The following is a 19567-nucleotide window of genomic DNA, read 5'->3' on the forward strand; positions in this document are numbered from 1 at the left end:
TGTCCGAGTATTGCGGTAGAATACAAGATCTATGCGACAAATTATCCAACGTAGGTATAAAAATCGATAACCACGTTAGGGCGTGTTTCCTCTTAGCCGGCCTCGTGGCGGACCCAGATTACTCAACCTATCTCAGAACAACGAGAATCGATAAGGATCTGAGCGCGAGTGTTGTAAAATCTGATTTATTACTCGAGGAGAGGAGATTCGATGCGGCGGAAGGATCATCCGAAAGGGGCAGCGCAATGGCGACCCGGAGACAAGGGAAGTCCAAGCAGCACAAAGATGGCGCCAAGCCGAAGACAAAGGACGCACATGATCAGAAGTGCTACAAATGTGGCAAAATGGGTCACATATCGTATCAATGCCAAGACCAAAAGGGAGACAAGGAGGAAAGGAACCAGAAGGAGAAAAGGAGACAAGAGGACAACAGGAGAGATAGAGAATCGGAAGAAAGGCCAAGGTCTAAGAGACTTATATCGACTCTGGCTTTATCTTCGATCAGCCATGTGAGTAGGGAGATGATAAGTTACCTGGACTCAGGCGCCTCAAACCATATGACATCGGACAGACACCGATTCGTAGAATTCACGCCCGCGACGGGACAGATCAGAATCGGCAAGGGGTATCTGGAAGTCAAGGGAAGGGGAACAATCATCGTAAAGATGGCGGAGTCCTGCGGTGGCTGGACGCTATCCCTATCCAACGCTCTATGGGTGCCCGAGCTAGACGTAAATCTAATTTCGATTAGACAACTAGCGAAGAAGGGCGTCACCACAGTGTGCACTAGGGATGAAGCCATTGGAACGCACGATGATGGAGATGTGGTATTCAACTCGAAGGTTGGAGACGACGTATATTATGTGGAGACGATACCTGCGGAGGAGCACATGGCAGGCCTCTCCATGGAGCATGATCAGGAGAAACCAAGCCAGGATGACGGAGACATTGAGGTCATTGAGGCAAGGGCATACAAGGGTACCACGTCGTGGCACGAGAGATTGGGTCACTTGTATGGAAATGCAATGAGAAAGTTTCCTATAGAGAGTGTGAAGGAGGAGTCCAAGAGACAAGACGAGCTATGTGGAGTCTGCGTAAAAGGAAAGATGACAAGGGTGCCATTCTCGAAGACAGCCCACCACATGTGCCAACGTCCTCTAGAAATCGTACACAGCGATGTCAGTGGCAGAGCCCAGTGCAGATCGTTAGGTGGACGTAATTATTTTGTAACGTTCATAGATGATTTCTCCAGGTACATGTACATTAGGATCATCAGTAAGAAGAGCGAGGTATTCAAGTGCTTCAAGGAATACCAGATGGAAGTAGAAGCCCTACATCAATCGAGAATCTGTGCCCTTCAGACAGATAACGGAGGGGAGTATACAGGAGTTGACTTTGAGAACTATTTAAAGGAGAGAGATATCTTGCACAGAAAGACTGTTCCGAGGAACCCTGCGCAAAATGGAGTTTCAGAACGGGCGAACAGGACACTGGTTGAGATGTCTAGATGCCTACTAATCCAATCAGGACTCCCTGACTCTCTGTGGGGAGAAGCGGTGAACACTGCATGCCACATCAGGAACTTATGCCCATCCACTGCTATCGGAGATAAGATCCCACTAGAACTGTGGAAAGGTAAGGGATGCGACATCCAAGGGGAGATCAATAGGCTAAGGGTATTCGGATGCAGGGTCTGGTACCTAAAAAGCCCAGGTGAAGGTAAATTCGACAGCAGGGCGGATGAAGTGATATTTGTAGGTTATGACAGGCAGGTCAAGGGATATAGAATCTACCTACCGAAGACCAAAAAGGTAATAATTTCTTGTCATGTCAAGTTCGAGGAAAACGTATTCCCCTATAAGCGTATGAAAGTGGATGCAAGGAATATCAAAAGGAGATTCACCGAATGGATATGGGACGTTGAAGACATCGAACTCCGAGGAAGAGGTAATATAACCGATATAGGGACTAAAAGCGACGGTGAAAACGATGAGGGACACAGTGACTACTTCCTGGATAGCCTAACAAATGAAAACAGTCAGCAAGAAGTTGTGAGTGCATCAATCGTACCTAGGAGATCAGCGAGATTGCACAAACCAAAGACGTGCAATAGTTGTGCCTGTGTTGCGACAGCTTGTAGAAAGCAAGGTTCATGTGAGTCAGTGAATGTGCACGATGCTCTGAAGGGGCCAGATGCTCAAAAGTGGACAGATGCAATTGCAAAGGAGTTAGAAAATTTAGCGAACAAAGATGTGTGGGACATAGTGAAAAGACCTTTAGACAGAAATGTAACAGATTGTAAGTGGGTGCTAGTCATGAAAAGAGACCCAGATAGTCATAAGGATAGACTTGTAGCTCGAGGATTCTGGCAAAGGCCTGGAGTAGATTATTCCGAAACCTTTAGTCCAATAGTAAAGCGTAGGACACTAAGGATATTGCTTGCTCTGTGTGCGGAGAATGAGTGGTGTTACGAACACATTGATGTGGAGTGTGCGTATCTAAACAGTCCTTTGGACGAGGACATATATATGGAGCAACCTGATTTCTACAAGGTTCCGGGGAAGGATAGAACTCAGTATGTGTGTAAGCTTAAAAAGAGTTTATATGGTTTGAAGCAAGCGGGGAGAGTGTGGTTTAAGTATATAAATTGTATCTTGAGAGATATGAATCTGAACCCATGTGTGAGTGATCCATGCATGTATGTGAATACATCCAAGGATCTCATTGTGGCTGTGTATGTGGATGATATCCTCGTATTCGGTACGGAGGCTATGATTCACACGTTCAAAACTAGGATTAAGGAGAAACTAGATGTGAGGATGCTAGGAAGCGATACTCAATTCCTATCCATCCACTTGAGTAAGCCAAACAGCACTACCGTGGTGTTCGACCAATCCATGCAGATAAGTCAAATGTTGGAGCTGTTTGACATTACTCAAGAGGTTGGAGTGTCTACACCACTAGCTAAGGAGTGCGAGGCTGGTCTAGACATTGTGGATAGTGAACCAATAGACAATAAGTTGTACGAACAGGCTGTGGGGCATATAATGTACATCGCTACAGTAAGCCGTCCTGATGTCGCGTGTGCAATATGAAAATTAAGCCAAAGATGTGCGAATCCGACGGTGTCTGACTGGAAGGCAGTGAAACGTGTTTTTAGGTACCTGTTGAAAACTAAAGACTTAAAGTTAGTATACCAAAGGACAGGGCAACCTCTAAAGGTGTTTTGTGATTCAGACTTTGCAGGCTGTGCAATAGATAGGAAGTCTAGAAGCGGTTATGTTTTTATACTTGCTGGTGGGGCGGTGTCTTGGTTGTCGAAGAAACAACCAATCATATCTCAATCGATATGCGAGGCAGAGTTTGTAGCGATGCAAGAGGCAGCTAGAGACTCTGTGCGGATGTCCTTATTATTAAGGGAGTTAGGTCAATCGTCATATTGTCCGCGTCCATGCAAAATTTTTTGTGACAACATTGGAGCGATCACATGGGCCGAGAGTTCTAAACATGTTCAAGTGCGTTACTTTTATGTTAAGAACTGCGTGTCGAAAGGGATACTGGATTATACCTATATATCTAGTTCTGAGAATGTTAACGACATTCTAACCAAAGGGTTAAATAGAGTTAAGACCCAATATTTTACCAAAGCTATGGGGCTTGTAGAAACTAGCGATCAAAGGGGAGTGTTGAGAAATGCTCAGTTGGTATGACCGCTAGTTACTAAAAGGTTACTAAGGTTATGTTGGTACCAGGTTGACACCTGACGACGCTTTTTTGTCTTAGGTGTGTTATTTTTCTAAGACGCATCCCGAGTGATTAGACGCTTGCTGTGTGATTTGGCGTTTTGTATAAGAAAGAAAAGGTGTGATAGCCAATCCGAGTGGATCAGCTTGATTATCAACCCCAACCTTTATAAAATAACAAGGTGCATATATAAATGGATTATACATGGAAGTTGCACGATGGGACGATCAAACAGGATGTATCATGGACTCTCGATTTAAAGAATTGTTTCCATTATTACCAATAATATATATATTAGGGCGATTACACAGGATAAGCAAAATTTAAAGAATATGTATGAATGTCCTGTTTATAAAACACGATCGCGAAGACCTACTTACGTGTGGACGTTCAAATTAAGAACTAAGGAGAGAGCTAGTAAATGGATTCTTGGTGGAGTGGCAATTCTATTACAAATCTAATTTTATAAATTAAATTATGGATTAAATATGCAATTAAAATAAAGATTTTCGAAATTGACAAAGAGTGTTGATATTCTTTTTCAAAACACAGTATTATTTTATGCAAGATAATATTTATATAAAAGAAGAATACAACGCATCTCTATGCACGATTACAATTTATTTCTCTATTTTAAATTTCTTTACAACTTACAAAAACATTAATCCGTACACACATTTTGTAACAAAACGATTGCATGATCGCGAATTTGAAATTAAATTTTTAAAATAAAAAATATAAATTATTACAATTTTATAAACATAGTTGTTTATTTGCGACATTAAAAACATTTTGTACACGTCAAAAATTGTATTGTATTGGTATCAGTCATTATCTTCTATTGAACCCATATTTTTTCTTTTCATAATATAGATCAGTCTCTGAACTCCCAGGATTTATAACTTTTGGACAACCATCTCGCTGCAACAAAACAAATTTCAAATCTTAATCTATTACTACAAATTATAAGTCATATATATGTCGGCTTAACGTTGGGATTGGGGATAGAAGTGTTCGATGAATCTTAGTTGGTATTGGCCATCGATGCGGTGGATCAATGATGGAGTTTATTGACACAAGTTAGAGGTATTACAGCGTTGGTAGTTAATCACAATATTTAGATACTCGCGGCACTATGACAATGGTCTCGGGTCCGGTAACGAATGCGCGGTCAACGGGATGTCGAACGTGTATATTTCGTGAGAGGCTAAGTTATATTCTGGTTGTCACATAGAGCAAGCACTACGTACCTGAGAATTACTTGTATCGTCCTTAAGATCGTACGGAAGAGTGTCTCTCCATCATGGTGATGCTGTCGAGGAAAACTATGATGGGTGTGTCTAAGGGCACGAGATCATCGGATTCGTGGAGAAAAGTCTTCGTTCGGAAAATGAGAGAAATTGGTGTTACTGTTAATTGGTCAATTTCCATGTTGGTGGTTAGGGAAGGATGCTAGCAGCCCTTGAGAGAAAGTTGCTATCGGGTAGCGTCGTTCGTGAGAAAAATAGACTTCTACAATTTTCCCATAGTTGGAACAAAGACTGCTTGTCGGTTTGAAGGACTTTCGTTAAATAAATCTTAAGATTTATAGCGGGTCCTCGGGCTAGCTGAACATGTACTGTGGGTACGCGTCAACATCTGGTAATCGTCTTACTCGAAGAATAGAGTCTGCGCGTGGCGAGCCACGGGACAGAAACCATTGAAACGTTTACCGTCGTGCCCTGTCCCAAGTATTTCTTTTAAGGAGAGCTATAGAGTTACTTCATGCCTTTGTTAAACAAAACGTTCATCCCCTTGACCGCGACTACGTTCGGCAACTGGTTGTCGCCTCGAGCCCGAGCTCACTATCATAAATCTCAAATAAGTACAGTCGAATCGAATGACAACGGTTTTCTTAACACGACTATGGTGGAATCTAAATTACAGTACTAGGTGTCTTCCCAAAGTTCCGTTGGGAAGGTTCCGGCGCTCTTTCATCTCCGACACGGCCATTCTGACTATCACATGTCCTCGGGTGTAACTAAAATATTGAGTTTCCTAACATTAGACTCGATACAATTAACATTATTCGCAAATTAACTAGATGTTCGAATAAGGCAAGGGTCCAGTGTAGCAACAAATCCTATTCGGGGGTTTGGCAGCAAAGAAATAAAAGATAATGAAAATTAGTAGCGTTATATTTGGTATTCAAGGTGATAGTTGCATCCTGCAGGTTATCAGTCGGATCGTAACGGCATAATGGACCATTTTCGATTTCGCACTCCAAAGGATCTCGGTCTTCTGGATCGTAAGAGCACATAGAGCTTCGTTCCACGATCTCACCGAGTTTTACCATATTGTCGCCCCGAAAAGCATGCAAGTCACATCGCATGTTCTCACTGAGCCTTATCATACTATCACCACAAAAAGCGTGTGAACCACATCACACGTTCTCTCTGAGCTTTATCACATTATCGTCCCGAAACACGTGCGAAGTCGCTCTGCCGGGAGTTATTGGCATAGTGCTACTGATCTTCCGAGATCGAAGTACTCATATGGTCATGGTCACTGTTATTGTCATCACTACAGACATCCAACTCGGGAGAGATGCGACAATCTGGCATTTTCCTCAACCCGTCATGACTGTACTTGTACAATCGCTTACCGTCTAATGTCTCTAAGATATGCCTGTCCCCTTCCAAGACTTCTGCTATTACAAGTGGACCTCTAAATTTTGGATCTAGTTTGGTTTGATTTCTTTCCTCATTCTTGCGTAATACGAAATCACCGAGGTTAAACCTAACCACTCTAGCTTTAGCTTTGTCGAACTTGTCTTTCGTGTATTTAGCATTCGTTTCTGTCCCTCTTATTGCCAGTCGTCTTACATTGGAGATACCGATTTCCTTCACTTCGATGTTACCGGGTAACAACAGATCGTATGATTTTGCCGTTCTACCTATTAGTAGTTCTAATGCTCTCGAGTTTGTCACGCGGTTAGTGGTGCAATTCAAAGCCAACTGTATTTCCCCAATCGCGTCTTGCCACGACCGCCCGGTCATTTCTACTGTCGTGAACACGTTTTTTCAACGTGATCATAACACGCTCTACCTGTCCATTAGCTCTACTGGCACCTGTCACTATCAAGTGGACTTTAATTCGTTTGCTTTCGCAGAACTCTCGAATCTCTTTACCCGTAAAACATCTTCCCTAGTCCGCTATTATCTGACAGCGACTCCCGAATAAAAATATAGCGGATTTAAGCGCTTTAATGGTGTTATGGGAATCCATCTTACGAGTATGATGCAGGTATACAAATTTAGTGAAGGCGTCGATCAACACAATGACGTGAAGTGGTATGTCGTGATAGGTGTAGAAGGAATGCTCAGATGTTTCAACAAAAAACGTTTATTAACTCAACAACTGACGTACAATAACAACAAGCAACAAACAACAATTAACACAAGTAACGATTAACAATTAACAGTTAACACGCTTGGTAACGATCAGTGCTTAACGCAGGTAATAGGAAGTAGAACGCTCGTATTATGTAATCCTTCGCACTTCGCAGCTCGGGGCAGACTGAATCTCTTTGATTCAAAAGCCACGCTGATTCCTTTCTTTGTTAACCATCAATATCGCGCGCGTTTGTTTAGAAGTCCGCGACGACTGCCACGTGTGCGGTCTCCCGAAAGTTCGGCGAAGGAGCCGTAGGGATATCGATGACACCTAAGGCTCGTCGGCATAGCGCTTTTAAGATAAAGCGCCTCGTGCCGCGTAACCGTTGGAAATTTCCGAGGTCGAGTGTCGCCACAGTACCCCCTTACCAGTGACGTTACAATTTTTTTTTTTTTTTACAAATGTCGGGGTTGATTCCGCATTTTTAACGCCTAACCGAAACCTGCCTGGGAAATCGGACTCTACGCCCTGATCGCGTAACGTGTCTATTCCGAGCGTTTTCTTCGTTCGTCCGGTTGTTGTCGGCTACATCGCTTTCGTCGCGGGCGTTCATTTGATCGGTGTTTTGTTCGTACCGAAGCCTCATCGGAATCGACACGTTACGAGTCTCGGCGGTTCTTTGTTCGAGGTCCTCCGGTATGATAAAAGCGGGCTTTAAGCGGTCTATGGAGACCGTCACGTCGCGATTATTTATCTTTAACGTGTAATTTTTTTCGCCTCTTTGGATTATCTTAAATGGCCCGTCATAAGGCGGCTGTAAGGGACCTCCGATCGCGTCGTGGCGCAAGAATACGTACGGTGAAGATTCTAACTCGCGAAAAACGAAAAATTTCTTTTCACCGTGTCGTGTAACCGGGTGCGGTCTGACGTTGCCCATTTGTTCCTTTAGTCGGCTCGCGTATTCCGAATTGGCCCGTTGATTCGTCGGTAAGAAAAATTCTGCCGGCAATCGTATGCCGGTGCCGTAAATCATTTCGGCCGCCGTTGCGTTGAGGTCCTCCTAGATAGCGGTTCGAATGCCTGACAAAACTATTGGCAAAATGTCGACCCAGTTGCTCGTGTCGTGGCACTTGATTGCCGCTTTGAGTTGTCGATGGAGGCGCTCTACCATCCCGTTGGACGCAGGATGATAGGCCGTCGTGCGTAGATGTTTGACGCCGAGCAACCGGCATAATTCCTCGAATAAGCGCGATTCGAATTAACGTCCTTGATCGGTTGTAATTTTCAAAGGTACGCCAAAACGAGATATCCAGGTCGAAAGGAGGGCCGTAGCAACGGTTGGCGCTTCCATGTCGGCGATAGGGATTGCTTCGGGCCAACGCGAAAAACGGTCGATACACGTTAGACAATATCGGTACCCCTGCGAATATTGCATGGCGATAATGTCCACGTGTATGTGCTCTAACCGGCCTGCTAACGTTCCGAACGTTCCGACGGGTGAGGATACGTGCCTGGTGACTTTGCATCGTTGACAAGGGATGCATTGTCGTGTCCATGTCCGGCAATCTTGGTTCATGGACGGCCAGACGAAACGCGTTATCACCAGCTTTTGGGTGGCGCGTATCCCGGGGTGGGAAAGTCCGTGGAGCGAGTTAAATATGTCACGCCGCAAGGATTTCGGTACGTACGGTCGTACAATGTCTCCTGACACATCGCAATATAATTCTACGTTGTGACCAGGGAAGCGCACTCTCTTTAATCGCAACGCGCACGTGCCGGTGTTAACAATGTCGCGTAGTTCGTCGTCGCTTTCCTGCGCGGCGGCGAGAGTTCGGTGGTCCACAGACATTCCTATCGCTTCGATGCGTGATAAAGCGCCGGCTACGTTATTGTTGGGCCCCTTTATGTATCGGATGTCGGTCGTGAATTGCCCGATGTAATCCAAGTGTCGGAATTGTCGCGGCGAGCACTTGTCGGGGTTTTGTTTGAAGGAATACGTAAGGGGTTTGTGATTTGTGTAAATTATAAAATGCCTCCCTTCTAAGGCATGTCGGAAACGCTTGACCGCCGTGTATATTGCCAGTAGTTCGCGGTCGTACGCGCTATATTTTCGCTGGGCGGAACTCAACGGTTTAGTGAGGAACCCTAACGGCTGCCAAGAGTCGTTGACGCGTTGCTGGAGTACCGCTCCTACTGCGTAGTCGGATGCGTCTACCGCGAGGCTAACGGGAGCGCCAGGTATCGGGTGCGCTAACATCGTGGCGTTAGCTAGGACGCGTTTCGATTCGCGGAAACTAGCTTCGGATTGCTTCGACCATTCGATGGGCGCGTTGCCCTTTTTTCCTCCTTTTAACAGGTCGTTTAGCGGCTGGAAAATTTTTGCTGCCCCCGGTATGAAACGTCTGTAGAAGTTAATCATACCGAGGTACCTGCGTAGTACTTTAACGGTCTCGGGGAGCGGTACTTCTACAATGGCGTCAACACGTTCTGCAAGCGGCTTTATTCCGAATGCGTTTACGGTGTGTCCCAGGAATGTGATCTCGTTCACACCGAATTCGCACTTTCCGGTGTTGATGACTACCCCGTAATGATTCAGGCGTTGGAAGAGCATTCGGAGGTGTTCGCGGTGCTGCTCTTCGGTTTCGGAGGCGATTAGAAAGTCGTCGATGTACGCGAACACGAAATCTAAACCTCGGGTGATTTCATTGACAAACCTTTGACACGTTTGCGCGGCGTTTCGAAGCCCAAACATCATGTTGGTTGCTTCGGAAAGTCCGAAGGGTGTCGTGATCGCGGTTTTCCTGACGTCTTCGGGCGCGATCGGGATTTGATGGTAAGCGCGGATGAGATCGATTTTTGAAAAAAAACGCTCACCGTGCAGGTGTTGCGCGAAATCCTCTATATGCGGGGGGGGGGGGTGGTGGGAATACTTGTCGGGCACAGTGCGGGCGTTCAACGCACGATAATCGCCGCATGGTCGTAGATTTCCGTCCTTCTTGGGTACGATGTGTAGGGGTGATGCCCACGGGCTTTTCGATGGCCGCATCACTCCTTGCTCGATCATGGTTGCGAACTCTGCCTTGACTTGCTTGAGTCGATCTGGTGCGAGGCGGCGAGGCTTGCAGGAGCCGGGAGGGCGGGTGTGGTTTCGATATGGTGTACCACAGCGTGTCGAATTTTCTCCCGTCCGAAGGCCGGTGGACGGGTTAGATCTGGAAACTCCGCCAAAAGTCGATGGTAGACCGTTTCGCCGTATACGGTTTTGATGGACATCTCCTTAGTCGAGGCGGGATATCCTTTTGATGCCAGTTGGGTTGTGGTGTCGAGGAGTCGTCTGTTTCGCGGGTCCACGAGCAACCCATAGTGGCTCAGAAAGTCTACGCCGATGATAGGCGTCTGGACGTCGGCTATCACGAAACGCCATTCGAAGGGCCGACGTAACGATAAGTCGAGGGACATCATAATAGTACCGTAGATCGCGATTCGCGTTCCGTTGGCTGCGAACAGCTCGAAATCAGTTTTGTTCACCTGTTCGCGTATCCTGCTGCGCGGATACACACACGTGTCGGCGCCGGTGTCTACGAGGAACGATATTCTCGTCTTCCTATCCCTGACGAAGATGCGGCGGGTACCCAAGCCGTCGTCGTTGGCCGCGTTTACGGACGGCTGGTCGCGTTTCCCGAATTCCACGTGCATGGGGAACGACAGCCCCTCGCGCGATCTCCGAACGTCGCATGGTAATAACAAAGGCCGTCTTTCGGCGGCGGGTCTCGGGACCGCGAACGGCGGCGGTAACGCGTACGTTGCCGTGGTCGTGATCGTGGACGGCGTTGATTACTAACGCTTAACGTCTGCACCTGAACTCGCATCTGTGTCATCTGCTCGCTCAATGTGTTGAATGCGGCGACCCACGGTTCGTTTATACCCGGCGCCTGATGGGATTGCCGCTGCTATCCGGGAGGTACGCTGGTGATCCTGTTGAAACTCCCCAGCGATGAGGTCCGCCTGGTGCAATAGCCGTTCCGAGTCTGAGTCGTCCACGGCTACGAGGATACGCCGTATATTATCGGGTAATCGGGTCCGCCACAGCGAGAGGACGAAATCGTCTGGGGTGGAGAGGCTCGCGAGATTTCTCAAATGTTGATAAAATTCAGATGGCTTTCGGTCGCCCATCTCCTCGCTCTCCACAAGTTTTTTCACCCATGTGTTGTCTGTGTCGGTTAGTGCGAGAATAAGCGCACGTTTTAATTTCTCATAACTACCTGCTGATGGTGGGGTGTCCAGTAAATCTTCAACGTGCTGCACGTTACGGCCCTCGAGGCATTTAACGAGAGTCACGAATTTAGTTTCGTCATCTGTGATCTGCGCTAGACGGAATTGCCTCTCCAAGAAGGCGAACCATCCTTTAGTGTTCTCTGGCAGCAGAGGAAACATAGCGATCGTCGGGTTGGCACCCTTTCCCGAATTGTCGTTTTCCATCGCACTGACGCACTTCCTTCGCGTTGCGGGAATAACTTAGTGGCACTATCACGTCACTCACCTCTTTCTGAATAAATCACGTCGGGGTCACCAATTTGAGGTGATGAGGCGTGATAGGTATTGAAGAATCACTCGGTGTTATTTAACAATAATTGTTTATTTGCTTGTGTTCGTGGTATACACTAGCGCGGTGAAAACACGGTACAATTATCGGTTCGAGAGTACAAGTTCAAACTCGGCGCGGTACTTTACGCGGTGGTTCGAGTCGAGACGATTGCACAGATGTCCAGAGATTCAGATTCGCTATTATGTACGACTGCGGACAAACAATTCCGATAAACGTCTTCCAACTTGCTTCGCGGCTCGCGATAGCTCCGAATGAATTTGTGACGCGATGATGCTCCTTAGGAAAACTGTGTTTGGGTGTGTCTAAGGATACGGGATCATCGGATTCGTTAAGAAAAGTGTTGGTTCAGAGAGTGAGGGAAATGGACGTCGCTGTTAATTGGCTAAATTGTGAGTTGGTAGTTGGAAAGGGATGGTAACTGCCCTTGAGAAAGAGTTGCTAGCGAGGAGCGTCGTACGTGAGAAAAAGCAGATTTCCCGTAGTAGGTGGTATGTGTAGAGACTATTGAGACAAAGACTATTTGTCCCTTTAGAGAATCTTAGCTGCATGAATTCTAAGATTTATAGCGGGTCCTTAGGCTCGACGTAAATATTCGGCTAGAATGTATCGACATCTGGCAATCATCTCGTTCGAAGGGTAGAGTCTTTGTGTAGCGAGACACGAGACAGAAACCGTTGGGAAGTTTGCTGTCGAGTGCCGCTACACTATACGCCATTTCTGTTTGCCTGATGCGTCTGATTTCTTGGGTACTACCCATACTGGACTGTTGTAAGGAGAATCTGATTCTTCAATGATATTTTTATCTAACATTTTTTTCATTTGTTTTTCAATTTCTGCTTTATGGGCTTCGGGAGGTCGGTACGATTTGGTATTGACGATTTTGTTTTCGCGTAGGGTGATAGTGTGTTTTGTTAGGTTGGTACAAGGTAGGGTATCGGATTCTAGGTCAAATACGTCTATGTAATGTGGGAGGATCTTTTCGATAGAAATACGAAATTTGTCTTCAATATGGTCTAGTCTAATTATTTGTTTCATTTTAGCAATTTTATCGAGATCGTGTTCATAAGAAAGATCATTGGTGATTATAGTTGGTTGCTCACCAGTATTGCAGAAACATACTCTCGTCGGAACATTATCCAGATAAATTGTTTCGATTTTGGTTTGCCCTGGGAGAATGGTTTTCGGCGCCTGAAAAAATATTTCGTTCCCGTTTAGTTGTATTGATTCGTTGTTAATTTGGTATGAGTAGTTAGAGAGCATAGATAAACCAATTATTCCGTCTTCTATTAAAGGAAAATCATCTGGCACAACGTGAAATGTGTTCATGATGTTAAAGAATTGAAAGTCTACTGTTTCGTCAGTTTGGTATTTGTCATTGTCCATGTAAAATGTTTTAGCTACTGTCTTTTTAGGTTTAAATGTGGCACTTGATCTTTTAACTAAATTTATTCCTGCATTTCGGTATCAATTAAATATCGTTTGATTTCTGTTCCTGATCGAACTCCAATGGATAGAAGTTTCCCTGTTGTTGCGTGTACTCGTATGACGTCTCTCGAGGTTCTGGTAGTGCTGTTTCCTCTTCTCGTCCCGCATTCTCCATGTTTATATTGTAGCTATGCACTGGCGGAAGATTTCGCTGGCTTGCCGGTTGAAAATTTCGGCAGTAATTTGCGGTATGTCCTATTTGGTTGCACTCGGGTGTAACTAAAATATTGAGTTTTCTAACATTAGACTCGATATGATTAACATTATTTAGAATTAAACTAAATGGTCGAATAAGGCAAGGGTCCAGTGTAGCAACAAATCCTGTTCGGGGGTTTGGCAGCAAAGAAATAAAAGATAATGAAAATTAGTAGCGTTATAGTTGGTATTCAAGGTGATAGTTGTATCCTGCAGGTTATCAGACGGATCGTAACGGCATGATGGACCATTTTCGATTTCGCACTCCAAAGGATGTCGGTCTTCTGGATCGTAAGAGCACATAGAGCTTCGTTCCACGATCTCACCGAGTTTTACCATATTGTCGCCCCGAAAAGCATGCAAGTCACATCGCATGTTCTCACTGAGCCTTATCATACTATCACCACAAAAAGCGTATGAACCACATCACACGTTCTCTCTGAGCTTTATCACATTATCGTCCCGAAACACGTGCGAAGTCGCTCTGCCGGGAGTTATTGGCATAGTGCTACTGATCTTCCGAGATCGAAGTACTCATATCGTCATGGTCACTGTTATTGTCATCACTACAGACATCCAACTCGGGAGGGATGCGACAATCTGGCATTTTCCTCAACCCGTCATGACTGTACTTGTACAATCGCTTACCGTCTAATGTCTCTAAGATATGCCTGTCCCCTTCCAAGACTTCTGCTATTACAAGTGGACCTCTAAATTTTGGATCTAGTTTGGTTTGATTTCTTTCCTCATTCTTGCGTAATACGAAATCACCGAGGGTAAACCTAACCACTCTAGCTTTAGCTTTGTCGAACTTGTCTTTCGTGTATTTAGCATTCGTTTCTATCCCTTTTATTGCCAGTCGTCTTACATTGGAGATACCGATTTCCTTCACTTCGATGTTACCGGGTAACAACAGATCGTATGATTTTGCCGTTCTACCTATTAGTAGTTCTAATGCTCTCGAGTTCTAATGCCACGACCGCCCGGTCATTTCTACTGTCGTGAACACGTTTTTTCAACGTGATCATAACACGCTCTACCTGTCCATTAGCTCTACTGGCACCTGTCACTATCAAGTGGACTTTAATTCGTTTGCTTTCGCAGAACTCTCGAATCTCTTTACCCGTAAAACATCTTCCCTAGTCCGCTATTATCCGACAGGGACTCCCGAATAAAAATATAGCGGATTTAAGCGCTTTAATGGTGTTAAGGGAATCCATCTTACGAGTATGATGCAGGTATACAAATTTAGTGAAGGCGTCGATCAACACAATGACGTACTCCTTCGAATCGCTTTTACGACTCAACTTGCCCGTTATATTCATGTGGACCGTATGCCAAGGTATGCTGGTCTTAGGTATAGGATGTAGTTCGGCTTGTATCTTACCTGAACTAGCCTTCGAAACTCTACAAGCATGGCAGTTCTCTACTAATTTGCGAACGTACTTCACCATTCCTTCGAACCAGTAATACTCGTACAGTTTCTCGAGCGTCTTATCCCAACCCAAGTGCATAATTGACTTATGCACATGGTTAATAACGGACCATCTAAAGCCTCTCGGGACAATGGGCAAGCAGAGGGTTGTGCCCCGCCGCTGCACTTTGCGGTAAAGGGTACCTGCACGCAACTCATAAGTATTCGCGATATCTTCCGCGAGTTCGTCGTTTCGTAGTTTGCGGGTGATTTCTATAATTTGCGGGTCGCGACGCTGTTCGGCTAGTAGCCAGTCTTCCGGTATTTCGGCCAGATTGTTTTCTTTCTCCGCGATTTTATCAACTTTACGGTGGTCTAAGTCTACGGGGTTTCGCGAGAAGAAATCTACGTGGGCCATCTTCTTACCCTCTCGATACATAATGTCGAAGGTGAACGTCTGCAAGTAAGCCCACAACCTGTGGACTCTGTCACTTAAACGTACTTTATTACTTGACGCTTTCAGCGAGTTGCAATCCGTAACGACAAGAAATTCCCGTCCATGTAGGTAGTGACGGAAATGCTTGATGGCGTTTACGACTATCAACGTCTTTAGTTCGTAGGAATGATACCCAGATTCTGCAGGGGTAGTTCTTTTACTGTAGTACTCGATTACTCTATTTTTGCCGTCGACCTTATGCATCAAAATCGCCCCGTAACCCTCCGAGCTAGCGTCAGTGTGTAGTTCTATCGGGCAATTGGGGTTAAATATCATTAGCACCGGCGCGTCTGTCAGGATGGAAACTACCTGCTGTCTTATTTTATCGTGTCTATCGGTCCATGTTATACTTTTGTTACCTGAGGTGAGCGCATACAAGGGTTTCATCATCTGTGAGAATTTAGGGACGAACCTGCGGAAATACGAAGCTAACCCGATGAATTGCCTGATCTGGGTGACGGTCATTGGCGCAGGTAAGGAACTTGGGGCGTGTATTTTACCCGGGTTCGGGCGAACTTCTCCGTTGTGGATCACATACCCCAAGTAAAGTACCGATGTCTTCAGAAAAGAACATTTCGCGAAGTTGAAGGAAAATTCGGCTTTCACAAGAGTATCTAATACGGTGTTCAATCTTTCTAGAGCTTGATCTATCGAGTCGGCAATAATTAGGACGTCATCTAAATAAACAACGACGTATGAATACGCGAGGTCGCCTAAGGCGTTGAAAATGGCCCTCTGAAAAACGGACGGTGCATTTTTCAATCCGAACGGCATCGTTACATACTCATATTGTCCGTCGGGTGTAACGAACGCTGTGTACTCTGTCGAGTTTGGATGTATGGGAATTTGAAGGAACCCGCTGGCCATGTCCAGGCTAATAAAGTACTTCGCCTTCTGCAATCTCGTGATTTGATCTGAGATAAGGGGTAGGGGATACCGATCCGCGACCGTATTTTTATTTAGCGCTCGGAAGTCTACGCACAGTCTATCTGAGCCATCCTTCTTCTTCACGAGCAACATAGTGCTCGCCAATGGTGACTTACTGGGCCTTATAATGTTTGCTCTAATTAGTTAGCTGATTCTCTCCCGCACGGTTCTCCGCTCTTCCTCGCTAAGTCTGTAAGGACTTCTTTGGACGGTGACGTTAGGGTCGATTAGTCGTATTTCTAGCTGGCCCGTACTTACGCGAGTACGTGGGAAACCCGTAATGAACGAATTTTTGAACTTTTCGAGAATAGAAATCAATCGGCCTTTATCGTTACCAAGTACCTCAGTGTCTATTTCACTAAGATCGATCTCGTTTTCGACGGTCTCATTACAGGCGTTAACTATCTTCGTTTTGCAAATATCGAGGCTGTCGGGCATAATACGTACGTCGAAGCCTTGACTTAGAATTTCGCGACCAATCATGATATCATATTTTAAGTGACTATCAGGGAGGACGTGAAAAGTTATCTCCAATGTAAGACCGTTGATACATATGGTGGACAAAATCTGTGACGTACTCTTAACACATGTATTCTCTATCCCTCGCATTACTACTATATCGGTCATTCTTCTGCCGGAAAATTTCGGGGCTACGGATTCCTGAAGTAACGAGCATTCGACTCCAGAATCGAAGCAAAATGGGAACGACTCACCCTGGTGACTCAGTTTACCGGTTGAGGCCTCCACCACGCAGAATCCGACTCGACGTTCCTTGTCGTTGCTGTCTCTTCCCTCCTTCCGCAACGGGCAGTCAGGTGCGATGTGGCCCTCCGCTTGGCACTTGAAGCAAACCACATTGGACGATGTAGCCGGTCGGCTTTCTTCTGGGCGTCGTGTCTTCGGTTTTTCGGTCCGCATTCTCTTGCGGCACTCGGTCATTTTATGTCCGGGAATTCCACAGTGGTAGCACCTAGCTCGGTCCATTGTCCTGCTTCGTTTTACTCCAGGTTCCGTCGGTGGATCGCTTGACGAAGAAGTCAGCCCCTTCTTAGCGTACGAGAAAGTCCGCATCTCTTCATAGAATTGCTCCCGGGTCCGGATGTTACGCGTGAATGCTAGCCGCTCGGCCTCCTTGTCCGATAAACGCAATCGATAAAGGACGAAAGTGTTAACTGTTTCGATCATGGTTAGATTTTCCCATCTCGACCATAGGAGAGAGTGAAGACGATGGCCGAAAGCCCCCGTGGTTTCGTCCTCCAGTTGCTGTTCATTGAGGAATCCGACCATCATTGAGGTTATTGTCTCCGTGGTGCCAAAACGCGAGAGAAAATATTCGGTAAATTTTGTCCAAGTAAGACCATCGACCGGAATTTGCGAAAGCCGCCGTGCTGCAGTACCTTCCAGAGCACTGCTTAAAAGGAGATATAGGTCGCTATATCTTGTATAGACCTCGAAATTTCTTGTTGAGTTTTCGAATGTTTCTTCTCTGTCTCTTTTTAGGTTTATCTTATTCTCCATTATACCCTTAGGGACGATTTCAATCATTTTTCCATACAGTAAATGATTTGGAGCAAATCCCGTTACACTGTGTCTGGTGTTATTGTACTCTTCTACGCTTTCTTCTGCGATTTTTGTCCAGTTTCTTTTTTTTCCGAATTGATTTTACATCTGATCCTGTTTACTAATGTTTGATTTACCCTCTCGTTCAGTCCATTGGAGGATGGACAGTCTGTCGAGTTTCATTGGTTCTTGCCTTTATTCTTATTTATTCCAACGGTTTATGATCTGAAAGGACAGTGAAATATCTATCGATTAACCAATGTTGCCAGTACTGAATCGCCTCTTTAATAGCGAGCTTCTGCGTCTTTTGTGCGGGAAGTCCTATGATGCTGTTAGTGTCTTTGGTTGTCTTTTGAATTATGATTATCTGTTCGATTCAATGCTAAGCTGAATTTATGGCGGGTTCCGCCTCCTTGCTTTCGGTTTCACTGTCGGCGTCCTGTAAAGTTCACGGCCAACCGACGAGAACGAGTGCACTCAGCGCGGTATGCGCGTTGGCTTAAATAACTGGTTTTCTTATTTATTTTTAATGTGCAAAAAGATAATAAACATAATTAAAAGAAACGTAAGTACATTGAGTAAAAGAAACATAATTTAACATTGTAAATATTGTAAATAATTCTACAGGAGCAACAGTAGTTCTTCATCGAGCAACCGTGGCAGTCCGGGAGTGGTCTGAGTGAAGCATTCAAAAACAGCAAGAGAGTCTTGCCCGTTTACAAGAGGATATGTTACGTTTGTCTATGCAAAGTGACGAAACAAATAGATACTGGGTAACAGAATTCGGAAGTCTTGGGAGAACCGTCGCAGAGCTACGGACTGGGTTCGGATCCCTTGCGACCGATGATTCTGGTTCCATCATTACCGAAAGCAACGAAAGTAAATCGACGGCGATTAATCGCACCGGGAGTACGGTTAGGGCACGCGAACCGACCGGGTTAACGGTTCCAGGCATCCCACCTGCGCACTTCGACACCGAACAACCCGAGGTTGAAAAAAGAGGCTATTTTCCACCTGCTCTTTCCACTCTACGAGTTAAGGATGCAATACGTTGTATTCCAATGCTCAACGGAGACGATGACGTAGGTGTGGAAGAATTCATCAAAGAAGTGAGCAGTATGAAAGACCGTTGCATGGAGCAAGATTTAATGCTAAAAGCAATAAAGGTAGAAAAAATCGTAGGAAAAGCAGCTCAAAGTATCCGCAACATCCCCATTGAGTGCTACAGTGATCTGTACAACGCACTGAGGAACAATGTGGCAGCTCAAGTGACTTCGGAAGAATATCGGGAACAATTAAAAGAGTTGAGACAGGGACGGGAAGAATCAGTGCAGAGTTTTAATATTCGGTTCATAAGAATACTCAACCGTTTACTATACGCAGTAACCAACGAGTACCCACATCCACTTCTACGCAAGCTAATGATCGAAGAAACTACAAAGAAAATTGTCCGTGTGTACCTAAAGGAACTCAGGCGCGACATAGGTCGAACATTATTAATCATTGAACTCGTGAATCTTGAAGAAGCTGAAAAGAAAGCAGCCAACTTAGAACGCTACTCGCGAGAAGAACGGCAAGCCAATTGCTCAAGTAGTCGCTTGCCTTCCGCTAGTAATCGCCTCAACAATCAATCAATGCAGGTAAGACTAAACGAGAGGGTAAATCAAACATTAGTAAACAGGATCAGATGTAAAATCAATTCGGAAAAAAAAGAAACTGGACAAAAATCGCAGAAGAAAGCGTAGAAGAGTACAATAACACCAGA

At 45.3% G+C, this 19567-nt stretch overlaps 1 long non-coding RNA gene across 1 annotated transcript; it reads right to left on the minus strand.

Moving 5' to 3' along the window:
* Positions 1–4346: 4346 nt before the first annotated feature.
* LOC125386627 lies at positions 4347–5056 on the minus strand. The gene is made up of 2 exons (XR_007226968.1): positions 4995–5056; positions 4347–4665 (listed from the first exon to the last, which is right to left on the minus strand). It is a non-coding gene; the product is annotated as an uncharacterized LOC125386627 (long non-coding RNA).
* Between the last annotated feature and the right edge of the window lie 14511 nt (positions 5057–19567).

This window comes from Bombus terrestris, chromosome 17 (genome assembly GCF_910591885.1).
Source record: "Bombus terrestris chromosome 17, iyBomTerr1.2, whole genome shotgun sequence".
In the NCBI taxonomy this organism is placed as follows: domain Eukaryota; kingdom Metazoa; phylum Arthropoda; class Insecta; order Hymenoptera; family Apidae; genus Bombus; species Bombus terrestris.